An 18,599-nucleotide genomic window follows, 5' to 3' on the forward strand; every position below is an offset into this window, starting at 1 on the left:
TTGTAAACGTCTCTCAGTTCCAGAATGTTTATTGGAAGGATGGATTCCAGGCTTGACCCCCTTCCCTGGAAGTTTTCCCCTTGAGTGACTGCTCCCCAACCTCTGAGACTTGCATCCGTGGTTAGGAGGATCCAATTCTGAAACCCGAACCTGTGGCCCTCTAGTAGGCGAGAGGTTTGCAGCCACCAGAGGAGCGAGATTCTGGCCTTCTGAGACAGACATATCCTCTGGTGCATGTGAAGAGGAGATCCCGACCATTTGTCCAGGAGATCCAGCTGGAAGGACTGTGCATTTAATCTTCCGTACTGCAGAGCCTTGTAGGAGGCAACCATCTTCCCCGGAAGGCGAATGCACTGATGACCCGATACCAGAGTAGGCTTCAAGACCTCCTGAACCATTTGCTTGCATCACCAGCGCTTTCCCTTCAGGTAGAAACACCCTCTGTACTTCAGTGTCGAGGATCATTCCCAGGAAGGACAGTCTCCTTGTCGGCTCCAAATGCGACTTTGGAAGGTTCAGGATCCATCCATGATCCTGGAGTAGTTGAGTTGTGAGAGCAATGCTCTGTAACAGCTTCTCCCTGGAAAACGCTTTTATCAGCAGGTAGTCCAGATAAGGAATTATGTTCAAACCCTGCTTGCGGAGGAGTAGCATCATCTCAGCCATCCCCTTGGTGAACACTCTTGGTGCCGTGGAGAGGCCAAACGGCAGCACCCGGAACGGATAGTGACAGTCCAGCAGCACAAATCTGAGATAAGCTTGGTGAGGCGGGCCAGATCGGGATGTGAAGGTGCGCATCCTTGATATCCAGGGATACCAGGAATTTCCCTTCCTCCACACCTGAGTTCACCGCTCTCAGAGACTCCATCATGAATTTGAATTCCCTCAAGTAGGGGTTCAATGACTTTAGGTTTAATATCGGTCTTACCGAATCATCCGGTTTCGGTACCACAGACAGGTTTGAGTAATAACCCTTGTGTTGTAGGTGAGGTGGAACTGGAACAATGACATTTGACCATAGCAATTTTTGAATGGCTTCCTGTAGGATAGCACTTTTTGTCAGCGAAGCTGGCAAGCCTGATTTGAAGAATCTGTGAGGTGGAAGTTCTTGAAACTCCAGTCTGTACACCTGGGTAACAATATCTTGTACCCAGGGATCCAAGCATGAGAACGCCCAGACATGACTGAAATTTCTTAGTCTTTCTCCCACCTCTCCAGGCTGGGAGGTACACAGTCGTGCCGAGGATTTTGGGGAAGCAGAACCAGGTTTCTGTTCCTGGGAACCTGTGGATGCAGGTTTTCGAGATTTACCCCAACCACCTCTAAAGAAAGTGGAGGGGGATTTGGACTTTTTTGCTTTAGCGGTCCGAAAGGACTGCATAGCAGACATAGGATATGATTTCTTAGTCGGAAGTGTAGCAGAAGGAAGAAATGTTGACTTACCCGCAGTTGCCGTGGAGATGCACGCATCGAACGCTTTCCCAAACATAGCCTGACCTGTTAAGGGTAGGTACTCCACACTCGTCTTGCATTCTGTGTCTGCAGACCATTGGCGCAGCCAGAGTCCCCTGTGTGCCGAGACAGCCATGGAAGAAGCTCTCGTGTACAGATGTCCAAGGTCTTTCATGGCTTTCACCATGAAACCTGCAGAATCCTCTATGTGACGTAATAAAAATTCAATGTCACTTCTATCCATAGAATCTAAGTCCTCTAGTAAAGTGCCTGACCATTTTACAATAGCTTTAGAAATCCATGCACAAGCAATAGTAGGTCTTAAAGCTACGCCATTTGCTGTGTATAAAGATTTGAGTGTAGTCTCAATCTTGCGGTCGGCTGGCTCTTTTAAAGCAGTGGACCCAGGTACAGATAAAACCACTTTCTTAGCCAACCTAGAGACAGAAGCGTCTACAACCGGCGGGTTTTCCCACTTTTTCCTATCCTCCTCAGGGAAAAGAAAAGCAATGAGAACCCTTTTAGGGATCTGAAACTTTCTCCGGGTTTTCCCAGGATCTTTCAAACAATGCGTTCAATTCTTTAGACGCAGGGAAAGGGAGGCTTTCTTATTGTCAGTAAAGTAAGCCTCCTCCATCTGCTCAGGAACCCCCCCCCCCCCCATATATCACCATCACCTGAATCAGTGTCGGTATCCGTGTCGACATGCATTTGTGCAAGAGCACGCTTTTTAGGATATACATCAGGGGTCTTGATGAGGTAGCGGGAGCTGAATACGACAAAACCTCTACAGATCTTTTCAAAACCTGTGTTTCAGTCCCATTATGAGCTATCCTAGATGAAATCTGGGATATCATTCCATTAATAGAAGCTACCCATTGGGGATTGGATTCAGAAGGCTGAGACAGTATATTGCATTCCTGAGTACATGGAATAGACTCCTCTGGAGAAGATACACACTCTGCAGCACAAGACACAGAGTCCCTAGACATGGTATTGTGAGATATATAACCATACACACACAGAGGAAAATGTCAGACACAATTTCCCCCAGAGTACCTTCAGAGAGACAGAGTATAAGGAGCCAGCACACACAGCACCCCAGTAGGCAGTTATATGATAAATGCCTGGCGCTGACTGAGTAACCTTAATAGATTAAACAGTAAATAACACTCTCTCCCCCCCCCCCCCGCCCTCCCCCCATAACCCCCTGGTACCGTAGACAGGATAGCTGGAGTTATGTGGAAGGTCAGCGCTCCCTGTCAGCGTCTCTGTAGCCGTGATCTGCAGGAAGAAAATGGCGCTGGTGAGAGCTGGTTCCGCTTTGAGGAGAAGCTCCGCTCCCTGTAATGGCACGTCTTCCAGCACTTATTAGTTTATACTGGCCCGAGTTTTTTGCTGCAGCTAACAGTGGGTTTAGCCCCTGTTAGCCTAGTTTGACCACTGTTAGGGTATTGTGCTGGCCCAGGGCACCCCTCACAGCGCCACACACTATGGTACCGCTAAGCCCTCCAGAGCGCAGCCTGTCAGCAATACACTCCGACCCTTATGCCACCATTCCTGCCGGTGACCCGCTTATGAGGGCACAGGCGTCATACTCACCACTTCATCGTCTGGCTCTGTTAGGGGGTGGTGGCAGTGCTGCGGGAGTGAGCGGTCGCCTCGGGGGCTTGCGATCATCAACCTCAGGAGCTAAGTGTCCTGTCAGTGGAGATGGGGGGGGGGGGGATTCAACCCTTGAGGTTAATGGCCCCTAAGTCCCACAAAGCAGAGAGGCTGTTGCCAGCAGTCTCCCTGTAACTAACTCTATAACTCCAGCATCCTCTAGGACGTAAGAGAAAGTTATTTACCTCCACTGCATAGTAAACCAGGACTGATTAAACAATTTGTAAAGGAAAATGATAAAAACGCTACTGCATTTTTACATTTGAAATCTAAAATTTCCAAAAGTGAGAGTGATGCAAAACTGAAGAAAGGAATTTTCTAGGGCTACAAATAAGATCAGCCATGGATGATGAACATTTTCACTGGAAAAAGCAGCCTGGTTGTTACTCACAAAAATATCTGTTCTTGTTTTCTTAGAAATCATAAAGCAGAAAATATTGTGACACAATGAGATCTATTGAATTCTTACAAAGCTACGGGATGCAACAGGTCTTTAAAACTTCACTTCTTGGAGGGGAATTTCATGGCTAATTGCCACGGTGAACACTCCATGAATGAATCCCACATGCGATTCCCCGCAGACGGACTAAACCTCGCAGCTCCGTGAAAAGTCAGCGCATGAATACAGATTATTGGAATGGAGAAAAGGCTGTTTAACTGAATAGCCTTTCCCCGCGCCACAGAGAATTTTGTCCCCAATTAGTGGCAGGGGAAAAACCCTGCAGCTAACCCCCCTTGACTCCCACCTAGACTTCTTCCCAGAAAATATTGGGGCTGTCAGTGATGAGCATGGCCAGCATCTTCATCAGCAGAATTCTACGATGGAAGAGGCAAATGGAGTTCCAATATACTGGCAGACTATTGCAGAACCATGAAGAGACATACCAAAAGCAAAATATGCCTGAAAATTATCATCTACAATTTCTTAGGTCAGCCAGAATGAGTTGGATATTTATCATTTAGACTTACGTAAGTACTCATTTAATTTAAACCTAGGTCACAAAAAAATCTGCCGGATGGAAAAAGTCTAAATGCAAATTCGAATTAAGCACGAAAAATACATTTTGATTCAGTTTATTTAGAAGAAGAAATAAAAGTTTCGTTTTGTAGACCAGTGCAGCCATGCTATACTTTTAATGCCAGGTCTGGGGCAAAGCACTGCAGACTACTATGGCAGTGAAGCATATACACAAACAATGAGGCACAAAGGGTGCTGGCTTGTCAAGTTTCAGTCTCAAGATCCTTGACTGAACAAATTCAAATGTTTTAGCTTGATGACTGTGTTTACTTGGCCTACCTAATTTTCTTTCTCCAGTTTACCTGTAGTTTTCCAGATTTGATGACTGAGGGTGTTGTAGATGGCTTTCATCTGTAGGTCACAGGATTACAGAAGACAGTAAGTATTGCTCATAAGTAGTCCTGACAAGGACTGCAACGCATCAATAGGTCATCCACATGCACAAGTACACACAACATACAGCGACATGTACTATTTATATATAGGGTCAGAAATCATTCTCCACCGAAATCAAACAAGCACGTAAAACACTGTACAAATGCTAGTGGATGTGAGTGGGCACACAAATCTGGGAGATGGGGTAGATTGCACCAAGCCATTTAATCAGGACTATCTGACTGGACCAATGAACAAGGCCTTTGTCATTTGACCCAGTCAATGCTAGCAGATCTCCTACTTGCAAACAGAACAGCTTACACACAGTGATGATTACATATAATTTGTATCATTATTGCATACCTCTGGGCCACAGGCCCACAGACTCTTATAAATCAATGCAAAATTTGCATTCACTATATATACACACTTGTGTCGATAAAATAAATGCAATCACTAAGTTGCATTTAAAAAATAAAAAAAACAGCTGAAGTATGGTACAGTACATGTGAATATGACACATACATATGTATAAAGGGCCTCATACACTAGAACGATGTGTCTAGAGGCTGAAGTCGGGGCGATTTCCCTTTAACTCTCCCGGGAGCTTCCCGGGGGTGTTTACATACGATTTGGTACAAATTTGACTTTTTTTGAGCATGCTATACATCGCATACGATATGTCAAGCGCAGATATATCGCATGCATTCACAGGTACCATCAGATACATCTGATGGGCTGGATTAGGGAGCTTCAAAACTTCCTACTATAGATCGCATGCGATATATCGCGAGCACAAAAAACACACTTTTTTCCGTTCGATTCCATTTGATTCCGACATATCACGAGTGCAGCACTAACGACCTGGAGGATCAGATGCTCACGGGGCCGCGCATCGGATCGTAGACACACCAAACATGCATGATTTACCACGATAGATCGGCCCGAATGACCGAATTGAGCAGAAATTGAACAAAATCGTTCTAGTATATGGGGCCCTTAAGCGAGGAAGAAGTTCCCACTTCTCTTAGATCAACACAGTCATCATGAGGATACTCTAGAACACAGAGCAAAGCTCACTGTTATTCTATCATGCTGGTTGCAGACATGTGAATCTCAATTTGGATTTCACTAGAGGCATTTTTCAGACAAAAAGCAAATACCAATCCACAAGCAACACCTGTCTATCAACAGCTTTCTCAATTTGTGAACTTGTCTATGACTTAAGCTGGGTACACACTACGCAATATTTTAAACAATATCCCTTATTTTCACCCTTTTGAGAAATATCGTTTGTAATATCGCTCAGTGTGTTCGCATTATATCGTTAGTGAGACGCACTCCCACGGGTTGTTAATGATATTGTTGTAATGCAGCTAAATTTTGGCTATGTTGACCAAAACTGCATGTTCGGGCCGGCAGCAGGATGATGTCACTGAACAATATAGTTCGTGATATTGTTCAGTATGTTCACACTATATCGGCCGCCTAGTAGGGTAGGGAAAATAAGAATTTACTTACCGATAATTCTATTTCTCGTAGTCCGTAGTGGATGCTGGGGACTCCGTCAGGACCATGGGGAATAGCGGCTCCGCAGGAGACAGGGCACAAAAATAAAGCTTTAGGATTAGGTGGTGTGTACTGGCTCCTCCCCCTATGACCCTCCTCCAAGCCTCAGTTAGGATACTGTGCCCGGACGAGCGTACACAATAAGGAAGGATATTGAATCCCGGGTAAGACTCATACCAGCCACACCAATCACACCGTATAACTTGTGATCTGAACCCAGTTAACAGTATGACAAACGTAGGAGCCTCTGAACAGACGGCTTACAACAATAACAACCCGAATTTGTTTGTAACAATAACTATGTACAAGTATTGCAGACAATCCGCACTTGGGATGGGCGCCCAGCATCCACTACGGACTACGAGAAATAGAATTATCGGTAAGTAAATTCTTATTTTCTCTAACGTCCTAAGTGGATGCTGGGGACTCCGTCAGGACCATGGGGATTATACCAAAGCTCCCAAACGGGCGGGAGAGTGCGGATGACTCTGCAGCACCGAATGAGAGAACTCAAGGTCCTCCTCAGCCAGGGTATCAAATTTGTAGAATTTTGCAAACGTGTTTGCCCCTGACCAAGTAGCAGCTCGGCAGAGTTGTAATGCCGAGACCCCCCGGGCAGCCGCCCAGGATGAGCCCACTTTCCTTGTGGAATGGGCCTTGACAGATTTAGGTTGTGGCAAGCCTGCCACAGAATGTGCAAGTTGAATTGTGCTACAAATCCAACGAGCAATCGTCTGCTTAGAAGCAGGAGCACCCATCTTGTTGGGTGCATACAATATAAACAGTGAGTCAGACTTTCTGACTCCCGCCGTTCTTGAAATATATATTTTCAATGCCCGGACCACGTCCAACAACTTGGAATCCTCCAAATCGTTAGTAGCCGCAGGCACCACAATAGGCTGGTTCAGGTGAAACGCTGACACCACCTTAGGCAGAAAATGAGGACGCGTCCGCAGTTCTGCCCTGTCCGTATGGAAAATCAGATATGGGCTCTTATATGATAAAGCCGCCAATTCTGATACTCTCCTGGCTGAAGCCAGGGCCAGTAGCATGGTTACTTTCCATGTAAGATACTTCAACTCCACCGATTTGAGCGGCTCAAACCAATGGGATTTGAGAAAATCCAAGACTACATTAAGATCCCACGGTGCCACTGGGGGCACAACCGGGGGCTGTATATGTAGTACTCCTTTTACAAAAGTCTGGACTTCAGGAACTGAAGCCAATTCTTTCTGGAAGAAAATCGACAGGGCCGAAATTTGAACCTTAATGGACCCCAATTTGAGGCCCATAGACAATCCTGTTTGCAGGAAATGTAGGAATCGACCCAGTTGAAATTCCTCCGTGGGGGCCTTCCTGGCCTCACACCACGCAACATATTTTCTCCAAATGCGGTGATAATGTTGTGCAGTCACCTCCTTCCTGGCTTTTACCAGTGTAGGAATGACCTCTTCCGGAATGCCTTTTTCCCTTAGAATTCGGCGTTCAACCGCCATGCCGTCAAACGCAGCCGCAGTAAGTCTTGGAATAGACACGGTCCCTGCTGAAGCAGGTCCCGTCTTATAGGTAGAGGCCACGGATCCTCCGTGAGCATCTCTTGAAGTTCCGGGTACCAAGTTCTTCTTGGCCAATCCGGAGCCACTAGTATCGTTCTTACTCCCTTTTGCCGTATAATTCTCAGTACTTTTGGTATGAGAGGCAGAGGAGGGAACACATACACTGACTGGAACACCCACGGTGTTACCAGAGCGTCCACAGCTATTGCCTGAGGGTCTCTTGACCTGGCGCAATACCTGTCCAGTTTTTTGTTGAGGCGGGACGCCATCATATCCACCATTGGTTTTTCCCAACGGTTCACAATCATGTGGAAGACTTCTGGATGAAGTCCCCACTCTCCCGGGTGTAGATCGTGTCTGCTGAGGAAGTCTGCTTCCCAGTTGTCCACTCCCGGAATGAATACTGCTGACAGTGCTATCACATGATCTTCCGCCCAGCGAAGAATCCTTGCAGCTTCTGCCATTGCTGTCCTGCTTCTTGTGCCGCCCTGTCTGTTTACGTGGGCGACTGCCGTGATGTTGTCCGACTGGATCAACACCGGCTGACCCTGAAGCAGGGGTTTTGCCAGACTTAGAGCATTGTAAATCGCTCTTAGCTCCAGTATATTTATGTGAAGAGACATCTCCAGGCTTGACCATACTCCCTGGAAGTTTCTTCCCTGTGTGACCGCTCCCCAGCCTCTCAGACTGGCATCCGTGGTCACCAGGACCCAGTCCTGTATGCCGAATCTGCGGCCCTCTAACAGATGAGCACTCTGCAACCACCACAGAAGAGACACCCTTGTCCGTGGCGATAAGGTTATCCGCTGATGCATCTGCAGATGTGATCCGGACCATTTGTCCAGCAGATCCCACTGAAAAGTTCGTGCGTGGAATCTGCCGAATGGAATCGCTTCGTAAGAAGCCACCATCTTTCCCAGGACTCTTGTGCATTGATGCAGACACTTTCCCTGGTTTTAGGAGGTTCCTGACAAGTTCGGATAACTCCCTGGCTTTCTCCCCCGGAAGAAACACCTTTTTCTGAACCGTGTCCAGAATCATTCCCAGGAACAGCAGACGTGTCGTCGGGGTCAACTGAGATTTTGGAAAATTCAGAATCCACCCGTGTTGTTGCAGCACTAGTCGGGTTAGTGCTACTCCGTCCTCCAGCTGTTCTCTGGACCTTGCCCTTATCAGGAGATCGTCCAAGTAAGGGATAATTAATACGCCTCTTCGCAGAAGAATCATCATTTCGGCCATTACCTTGGTAAAGACCCGAGGTGCCGTGGACAATCCAAACGGCAGCGTCTGAAACTGATAATGACAGTTTTGCACCACGAACCTGAGGTACCCTTGATGTGAAGGGCAAATTGGGACATGCAGGTAAGCATCCTTTATGTCCAGGGACACCATAAAGTCCCCTTCTTCCAGATTCGCTATCACTGCTCTGAGTGACTCGATCTTGAACTTGAATTTTTGTATGTACAGGTTCAAAGATTTCAGATTTAGAATAGGTCTTACCGAGCCGTCCGGCTTCGGTACCACAAATAGCGTGGAGTAATACCCCTTTCCCTGTTGTAGGAGGGGTACCTTGACTATCACCTGCTGAGAAAACAGCTTGTGAATGGCTTCCAATACCGTCGCCCTGTCTGAGGGAGACGTTGGCAAAGCAGACTTTAGGAACCTGCGAGGGGGAGACTTCTCGAATTCCAACCTGTAACCCTGAGATACTACCTGCAGGATCCAGGGGTCCACCTGTGAGCAAGCCCACTGTGCGCTGAAATTCTTGAGTCGACCCCCCACCGCTCCTGAGTCCGCTTGTAAGGCCCCAGCGTCATGCTGAGGGCTTTGCAGAACCCTGAGAGGGCTTCTGTTCCTGGGCAGGGGCTGCTTGCTGCCCTCTCTTACCCCTTCCTCTGCCCCGAGGCAGATATGACTGTCCTTTTGTCCGCTTGTCTTATAGGACCGAAAGGACTGCGGCTGAAAAGACGGTGTCTTTTTCTGTTGGGAGGGGGTCTGAGGTAAAAAGGTGGATTTTCCGGCAGTTGCCGTGGCCACCAGATCCGATAGACCGACGCCAAATAATTCCTCCCCTTTATACGGCAATACTTCCATATGTCGTTTGGAATCCGCATCACCTGACCACTGTCGCGTCCATAAACTCCTTCTGGCAGATATGGACATCGCATTTACTCTCGATGCCAGAGTGCAAATATCTCTCTGAGCATCTCGCATATAAAGGAAAGCATCCTTTAATTGCTCTATAGTCAATAAAATACTGTCCCTATCCAGGGTATCAATATTTTCAGTCAGGGAATCCAATCAGACGACCCCAGCACTGCACATCCAGGCTGAGGCGATGTATGTGTGTATATACTTTTTAGGGTAGTTTCCAGTCTCCTATCAGCTGGATCCCTGAGGGCGGCCGTATCAGGAGACGGTAACGCCACTTGTTTTGATAAGCGTGAGCGCCTTATCCACCCTAGGGGGTGTTTCCCAGCGCGCCCTAACCTCTGGCGGGAAAGGGTATAATGCTAATAACTTTTTTGAAATTAGCACTTTTCTATCTGGGTTAACCCACGCTTCATCACATACATCATTTAATTCCTCTGATTCAGGAAAAACTACAGGTAGTTTTTTCACCCCCCACATAATACCCCTTTTTGTGGTACTTGCAGTATCAGAGATATGCAAAGCCTTCTTCATTGCCGTGATCATATAACGTGTGGCCCTACTTGAAAATACGTTTGTTTCATCACCGTCGACACTAGATTCAGTGTCTGTGTCTGTGTCGACCGACTGAGGTAAAGGGCGCTTTACAGCCCCTGACGGTGTCTGAGACGCCTGGGCAGGTACTAACTGGTTTGCCGGCCGTCTCATGTCGTCAACTGATTTTTGTAATGTGCTGACATTATCACGTAATTCCATAAACAAAGCCATCCATTCCGGTGTCGACTCCCTGGGGGGTGACATCACCATTATCGGCAATTGCTCTGCCTCCACACCAACATCGTCCTCATACATGTCGACACACACGTACCGACACACAGCAGACACACAGGGAATGCTCTTATCGAAGACAGGACCCCACTAGCCCTTTGGGGAGACAGAGGGAGAGTTTGCCAGCACACACCCAAGCGCTATAATATATATGGGAACAACCTTATATAAGTGTTGTTCCTTATAGCAGCTTAAATATATCAAAATATCGCCAAAAAATGCCCCCCCTCTCTGTTTTACCCTGTTTCTGTAGTGCAGTGCAGGGGAGAGTCCTGGGAGCCTTCCTCACAGCGGAGCTGAGCAGGAAAATGGCGCTGTGTGCTGAGGAGAATAAGCCCCGCCCCCTATTTCGGAGGGCTTTTCTCCCGGAGTTTTAGATATCTGGCATGGGTTAAATACATACATATAGCCTCAATGGCTATATGTGATGTATTCTTTTGCCATAAAGGTATTAAATATTGCTGCCCAGGGCGCCCCCAGCAGCGCCCTGCACCCTCCGTGACCGCTTGGTGTGAAGTGTGTGACAACAATGGCGCACAGCTGCAGTGCTGTGCGCTACCTTCATGAAGACTGAAGAGCCTTCTGCCGCCTGTTTCTGGACCTTCAATCTTCAGCATCTGTAAGGGGGGTCGGCGGCGCGGCTCCGGGACGAACCCCAGGGTGAGACCTGTGTTCCGACTCCCTCTGGAGCTAATGGTGTCCAGTAGCCTAAGAATCCAATCCATCCTGCACGCAAGTGAGTTGAAATTCTCTCCCCTAAGTCCCTCGATGCAGTGAGCCTGTTGCCAGCAGGACTCACTGAAAATAAAAAACCTAAAAACTTTTTCTAAGCAGCTCTTTAGGAGAGCCACCTAGATTGCACCCTGCTCGGACGGGCACAAAAACCTAACTGAGGCTTGGAGGAGGGTCATAGGGGGAGGAGCCAGTACACACCACCTAATCCTAAAGCTTTATTTTTGTGCCCTGTCTCCTGCGGAGCCGCTATTCCCCATGGTCCTGACGGAGTCCCCAGCATCCACTTAGGACGTTAGAGAAAACACTAGTAGATATCGCTCATGGAGCGTGTCGCCTAGTGTGCACCCGGCTTATTGTGTTCATTTTGTACCAGTGTAATTTTGTATCTTCTATTCCTTAGCTACACATATATAGATAAATAATATCAGACCAACCACACCTACTTAAATAGCCTCCCAATGTTCTTGAAGTCGTAAAGAGAATATCTGAACTAGTATAGTCTATGGGGGCAATCCAAAAAAAAGCAATGGCCCCAAAGAGACAGAAATACTCAGCACCTAAAGGCAACAAACACAGGACAATCTTCCCATGCACCCCACAGAAGTGGGCAGGGAAAAGTGCCATGTTGGGTACCATAATTCTCCAAGATGTGAGCAGTCGCACAGTGCTATGAATTGAATCGTCCTCTATACCTCTTGAAACTTTGCAGAGTAGAAGATATGCAGTCCCTGCAATGTATGGAAACCCAGCTTTTTCCTCTGCAGCAAATAAGGTCTTGTACAGAACAAAAGGAGGAGAGTTAACTTAATGTTTATTGCTACCTTCGACACAAGTCATGACATTGTTTTACAGTAATTCTTTCCTGGACACCAAAACGTGGAAAAAGCCTGGCACGAGCTAGGTGTAGTCAGGTGTTTAAAAACAAGTTTACATAGGAATCTTCTGCTTAGAAAATCAGAGCATGAATATCCAGATACAAATGAGTACGGATGGGCTATTGTTCTCTGAGAAGTGCAAAAGCCATACACAGTATTAAAAGTATAAACTCATATCAATTTGAATTGTTCTTAGGGTGACCAACCCAGGGTACCCCTGCAAACTTAGGACCCTATTCAGTAAAGATTGCAAATTCAGCTTTTTAGCAGAATTTGCAATACTTAAGGGGGGTACTCACGGAGCGATATTCTAAGCAATCTGACTAGATTGCTTAGAATATCGGCAGGATCGCTCCGTGTGTAGCCCCCTCGGCGATAGCGATGCGCGGCCCCGCACATCGCTATCGCCGCTGCTAGATTGGCCTGCATGCAGGCCAATCTAGCGGGTCGCTCACTTCACCCGCTGGGTGAAGTGAGCGGCCCCCCCGTCTCCCCCCGCACGCTCAGCACAGATCGCGCTGTGCTGAGCGGCAGGAGAGATGTGTGCTGAGCGGTTCGCTCAGCACGCATCTCTCCTTGATCGGCCCGTGAGTACTGGGCTTTAGTCTCGCCTGCTGGAAACCGTACATCGCAGGGCAAGGCCGCCCAGCATGCTAAACGCCACCACCCGATCGCAGCGCAATTAGCGCTTGGTCACAGAAAGGGTCGAAACCATCTTTTTGATCAGAGAGGCTGCATGCCGCCCTGATCACGCCCACCCATTCGGAAGGGGGCTAATCCTTCACTGTCCACAGACATGCCTCATTACTGGGAAGGGTGATCACAAGTTGGCATGGAACAGATTCTGCTACTGTAGCCAAGTCCCTTTGATGGCACCAAATCCTTCGGTTTTCTGCCACCCTGATAAGCGCTGTTTACTGACGCAGCTATGTTTATATACCCTCTACTTGTCCTATATTGTATTGAACGGTCAGTCACTGTCTTCACGTTTTGCTTATTTGTTTACTCTGTAAATGGGCGCTGCAGATACCACGTGGCGCCATATAAATAAATTATAATAATAATAAAGTCATGGTAATAAGCAATTTTTAAATAAATGGTGCAAAGAAGAAAGGTTTAGGCAGCGGGGAAGGGAGGGTTAGGGAACAAGCGGGTAGGGTTAGTGTTAGGGGGTGGTCTTCTGTTTGCCGGCGGTCGGGCTCCCGGCGCTCAGTATACCGGCGCCGGGAGCCCGACAGCCGGCATACCGACACTTATTTTCCCTCGTGGGGGTCCACGACCCCCATAGAGGGAGAATAAAATAGTGTGGCGCGCGTAGCGCGCCACCGTGCCCGTAGCGTGGCGAGCGTAGCGAGCCCGCAAGGGGCTCATTTGCGCTCGCCAAGCTGTCGGTAAGCCGGCGGTCGGGCTCCCGGCGCCGGGATGCTGGTCGCCGGGAGCCCGACCGCCGGCCAGCCGTAGTGAACCCAGTGTTAGGCACCCCCAAGGGAGGGTTAGGGGCCTTAATGGGGGCTGTCTGTATTATGATGGACGGGATGCCGCTGTCGGTATACTGACAGTAGGTATCCCGTCCATCGGCAAAACATACTGATCCCAGTGATGAAAGCACAAACGTGATAAGGAAAGGATATAAAACTGGCAATTCCTATACTAAATGAATAGTGCTCGGAGGACGTACCGTGCTTGTCACCAGTCTGCCGGGGTGATTATAGCAGCTGAAAACGTACCTAGCATTATGAAAGGAAATAATTGTGCAAACGGGAAGTGGGTTGTAACTGAAGTGACTTTCATAGTTTAATCAAAATAGAATTCTCAGTTACAGACAACACGGATCTCATTTCCAACTGGAAAAACATTAGCACTTCCGCTGTCTAATTGTTTATGCAAGGTCCTTCATAAACACACCATTTTTGAATGTATACATTGTTTCTGTTGAAGCTGTTCCTGACATATTTAGAGACACATTTTAAATTAGGTTTTCGGAATAGAGAGTAACATCCAAATTTCGGGTTACAAACATTAGGTCGACCACTATTGGTCGACATGGAAAAAGGTCTACAAGAGTTTTTTACTTTTTCATACTTTACGATCCACGTGGACTACAATTGGGAATGGTAACCTGTGCAGAGCACAGCGAGGCACCTTGCCCGAAGCGAGGGGACACGGTGCACTAATTGGGGTTCCCAGTCACTTTACGAAGAAAACGACACCAAAAACGGTAAAAAAATAAATAAATGTCGATTGTTTTCCATCTCGACCTAGTACGTGTTGACTTATTGACCATGTCATCATACTGCATGTCGACCTAATGACACATACCCAAATCTCCCTCCTGTCCTATAAGTAGACTTTGGCAAGAGTAAAGTTTTATTCAGTACTCCAGCACAGTACAGAGAAGTTACTTTTGAATGTGCCTTTATTCCTTATGGTCTCCTGTTTCCACAGTACAGTTTAATTTTTTGCTCATCTTTCACTCCTGTCAAGTGAACCGTTGGTCTTATGCTAGGCATACATTGTCAGATGCTGTACAATGGGGTCTATTCATGTAGCAGAGAAAAGAAAAACAGGTATATTCTCTGCTTTGGGCTATTAACAGAGTGGGCTACCGTGGAGAAGTTTGTGACTTCTCCAGTGGCACTCCCGCTGAATTGCATCACCATACTCCATTTTTAGAGGTTTGGTCACTTACTGAATATGGACCAAGCTCTGGAATGTATCGCAATAGAAGCTTCAGAATATGGACGTGGTGGGAAAGACATCTTTAGATGCAGTTACTGTATAGAAGCCTGTGGACTTTTATTTGCATTTCCCCGAGGGATCCAATCGGATCCTTCCCAGCACCCCCTGTGGTACGCAAGTCACCAAACGCATGCACAGACAGGCTCCCGGTTCCAAAGCCGGAATTACACACACCACAAACAGCTCTCATTGGGAGAGCTGTCCTTTTCAGAAATATTAATTCCTACGGCACTAATAAATGCCAATATGCAAGCGATGAGTGACAGGATGCATCTCATTCACAATGCAAAGTGTCATGCATTCCGCCCACTGCGAGATATTTCATAGAAAATGGCCGCACAATATCGGATTCATCCAACAAGGGGGGAGGGGGGAACATTTCACCGTTCCTCCCCTATGAAGAAACAGGGCAAATGTTGGGCGGTCAAGTCAATTCAGTTCATACACCGCCGGATGCAGCCGACCAATGATCGGTTCAGTTGGATGATTTCCCATGCCTGATGGTCCATTCATCGATGATCGGTCATGTCCTTACACTATGAAATTGTCGCCCCGGTCCATAGATCAGGACAATAATTGTATAATGTATCTCTGGCTTTAAGCTTGAGAAAGTGAAAAAGTCAGAATGTGCTTTATACAGACACATTACAAGTGAGAACTCACAAGATCAGTACAGGTATAGAGGAAATGGTGTTTGTTAGAAAAGGCAAAAAGGAAAGTAAGATTATTTTTAAGAACATAAGGGTCTATATACTAAGCCTTGGAGAGAGATAAAGTAGTAGCGAATCCACTCCTAAATGCCATGTTACAGGCGGAGTTTAAAAAATAACAGTAAGGAGCTGGTTGGTTTGTACTTTCTCTCCAAGGCTTACTAAATAGACCCCATCATTTGCAGATGTTAACTAATTAGAGCAACTTACAAAGAAAGGACAACAATTTCTAACCTGGCGACTTAATTTACAATCTATATGCAGTTCACGAGACAGCTACCCCTTTCAGACAAAAGAAATTGCAGAGACTTAGACATGGCTTTTGACCAAGGTCAAAGTATCAGGGATTGCAACCCAGGTTGACCCTTTCACACAGAAGGAGGACCCTGGTTGACCCAGCAAATTACCGGGTCTAAATGCTTGACTTTGAGATTTCTTCTGTCTGAAACGGGGTACAAAGGTTAGACTAGACACCAACTGAGCCTCAAAAGCTGGGTAAAAGCCAGGTCTTCGATTGCTTTCTGTCTGAAAGGTATGCAGCAAGTCAGAACACCCATGTCAGAATATTTGTATTAAGTGGATCTCATACCACTTTTAATGTGCGGAATACCTAATAATCTGTAAAGTTTAAGGGGTATATGCAATTGCGGTCGAATTCCCGAAAATGTCGAAAAACGGGACATTTTCGCCAAAAATAATAATTCGACAATGCAATTCAGTACTTTCCGTCAAAAAAACTGACTTTCCAAATTCGACTTTTTGAAATTCGACATTTGTCAAATTCGACATTTCTGCAATGATACAAATGCCGCAATTCGCCAAAAGTATATTCAATTGAAGTTTGGAAATTCGACAACAGTGCTTTTAGACAGTAAATTCGTAATTTTCAATCCGCCACACTTTGGTGGCGAAATCTAATAACATTTTTAAAAACATGTTTTTTTTTGGTGGTTTTTTTATTGGTAATAGCATATCTATTTATATTAGAAGGGATTAGGTACTAGGTTTGTCTATTTTGGAGGCACAAGTATTATTTATATATTTTTAAAAATATATATATTTTTTTAAATGGAATGGTAAAAATCAGAAAAAAAATTGCGTGGGGTCCCCCCCTCCAAAGCATAACCAGCCTCGGGCTCTTCGAGCCGGTCCTGGTTCTAAAAATCCGGGGGGAAAAATGACAGGGGATCCCCCATATTTTTAAAACCAGCACCGGGCTCTGCGCCTGGTGCAAACAATACGGGGGACAAAAAGAGTAGGGGTCACCCGTATTTTTTACACCAGCATCGGGCTCCACTAGCTGGACAGATAATGCCACGGCCGGGGGTCACTTTTATACAGCGCCCTGCGGCCGTGGCATTAAATATCCAACTAGTCACCCCAGGCCGGGGTGCCCTGGGGGAGTGGGGACCCCTTCAATCAAGGGGTCGTCCCCCCAGCCACCCAAGGGCCAGGGGTGAAGCCCGAGGCTGTCCCCCCCATCCAAGGGCTGCGGATGGGGGGCTGATAGCCTTGAGAAAAATGAAAGAATATTGTTTTTTCCAGTAGTACTACAAGTCCCAGCAAGCCTCCCCCGCAAGCTGGTACTTGGAGAACCACAAGTACCAGCATGCGGGAGAAAAACGGGCCCACTGGTACCTGTAGTTCTACTGGAAAAATAAAAACAAGACACGCACACCTTGAAAGTACAACTTTATTTCACACATGTCGACACACACACACATACTTACCTATGTTGACACGACATTCGGTCCACTTGTCCAAGTAGAATCCACGTGTACCTGTGAATAAAATTATACTCACCTCAATCCGGTGTCCGGATCTTTAAAAATAATCCTCGTACTTGGCAAAAAAAAAAAAAGAAACACCCGGACCAAACGGACTGAAAGGGGTCCCATGTTTACACATGGGACCCCTTTCCCCGAATGCAGAGACCCCCCCCTGTGACTGCTGTCACAGAAAGGTCTCTTAAGCCAATCAGGAAGCGCTACTTCGTGGCACTCTCCTGATTGGCTGGATGCGCGTCTGCTGGCACACAGCGCATCGCAGAAGCTTCCTCCATTAGTTTCAATGGTGGGAACTTTGCAGTCAGTGGTGGGGTTACCCGCGGTCAGCCGCTAACCGCGGGTGACCTCACCGCTGACCGCAAAGTTCCCACCTTTGAATATAATGGAGAGGCTTTGCGATGCGCTGTCTGACAGCTCAGACGCGCATAGCCAATCAGCAGAGTGCCAGGACGCTACGCTCGCTGATTGACTGAAGGGACCTTTCTGTGACAGCAGTCACGGGGGGGTCTCTGCATTCGGGGAAAGGGGTCCCATGTGTAAACATGGGACCCCTTTCAATCCGTTTGGTCCGGGTGTTCGTTTTTTGTTTTTTTGCCAAGTACGAGGATTATTTTAAAAGATCCGGACACCGGATTGGAGGTGAGTATAATTTTATTCACAGGTACACGTGGATTCTACTTGGACAAGTGGACCGAACGTCATGTCAACATAGGTAAGTATGTGTGTGTGTGTCGACATGTGTGAAATAAAGTTGTACTTTCAAGGTGTGAGTGTCCTGTTTTTATTTGGGTATTTTTTTCCCAGTAGAACTACAGGTACCAGCGGGCCCGTTTTTCTCCCGCATGCTGGTACTTGTGGTTCTCCAAGTACCAGCTTGCGGGGGAGGCTTGCTTGGACTTGTAGTACTACTGGAAAAAACAATATTCTTTAAATTTTCTCAAGGCTATCAGCCCCCCATCCGAAGCCCTTGGATGGGAGGGACAGCCTCGGGCTTCACCCCTGGCCCTTGGGTGGCTGGGGGGGGGGACCCCTTGATTGAAGGGGTCCCCACTCCCCCAGGGTACCCCGGCCAGGGGTGACTAGTTGGATATTTAATGCCACAGCCGCAGGGCGCTGTATAAAAGTGACCCCCGGCTGTG

At 47.1% G+C, this 18,599-nt stretch overlaps 1 protein-coding gene across 3 annotated transcripts in view; it reads right to left on the minus strand.

Annotated features, from left to right (window-relative positions):
* The window catches only part of SNX10 (sorting nexin 10), a 181,080-nt gene that overhangs the window by 126,810 nt on the left and 35,671 nt on the right, over positions 1-18,599 (minus strand). Inside the window, exon 2 of one of the 3 annotated variants that reach the window (XM_063921997.1) lies at positions 4,438-4,486. The exons of 1 other annotated variant lie outside the window; for it this stretch is intronic. The gene's annotated coding sequence lies outside the window, so the exon portion shown is untranslated. Of the gene's footprint in view, positions 1-4,414; positions 4,487-18,599 lie in introns of all 3 variants that reach the window. One more of the 3 variants, XM_063921998.1, reaches the window with a different exon arrangement.

The sequence above is a fragment of the Pseudophryne corroboree genome, chromosome 5 (assembly GCF_028390025.1).
Source record: "Pseudophryne corroboree isolate aPseCor3 chromosome 5, aPseCor3.hap2, whole genome shotgun sequence".
Classification (NCBI taxonomy): domain Eukaryota; kingdom Metazoa; phylum Chordata; class Amphibia; order Anura; family Myobatrachidae; genus Pseudophryne; species Pseudophryne corroboree.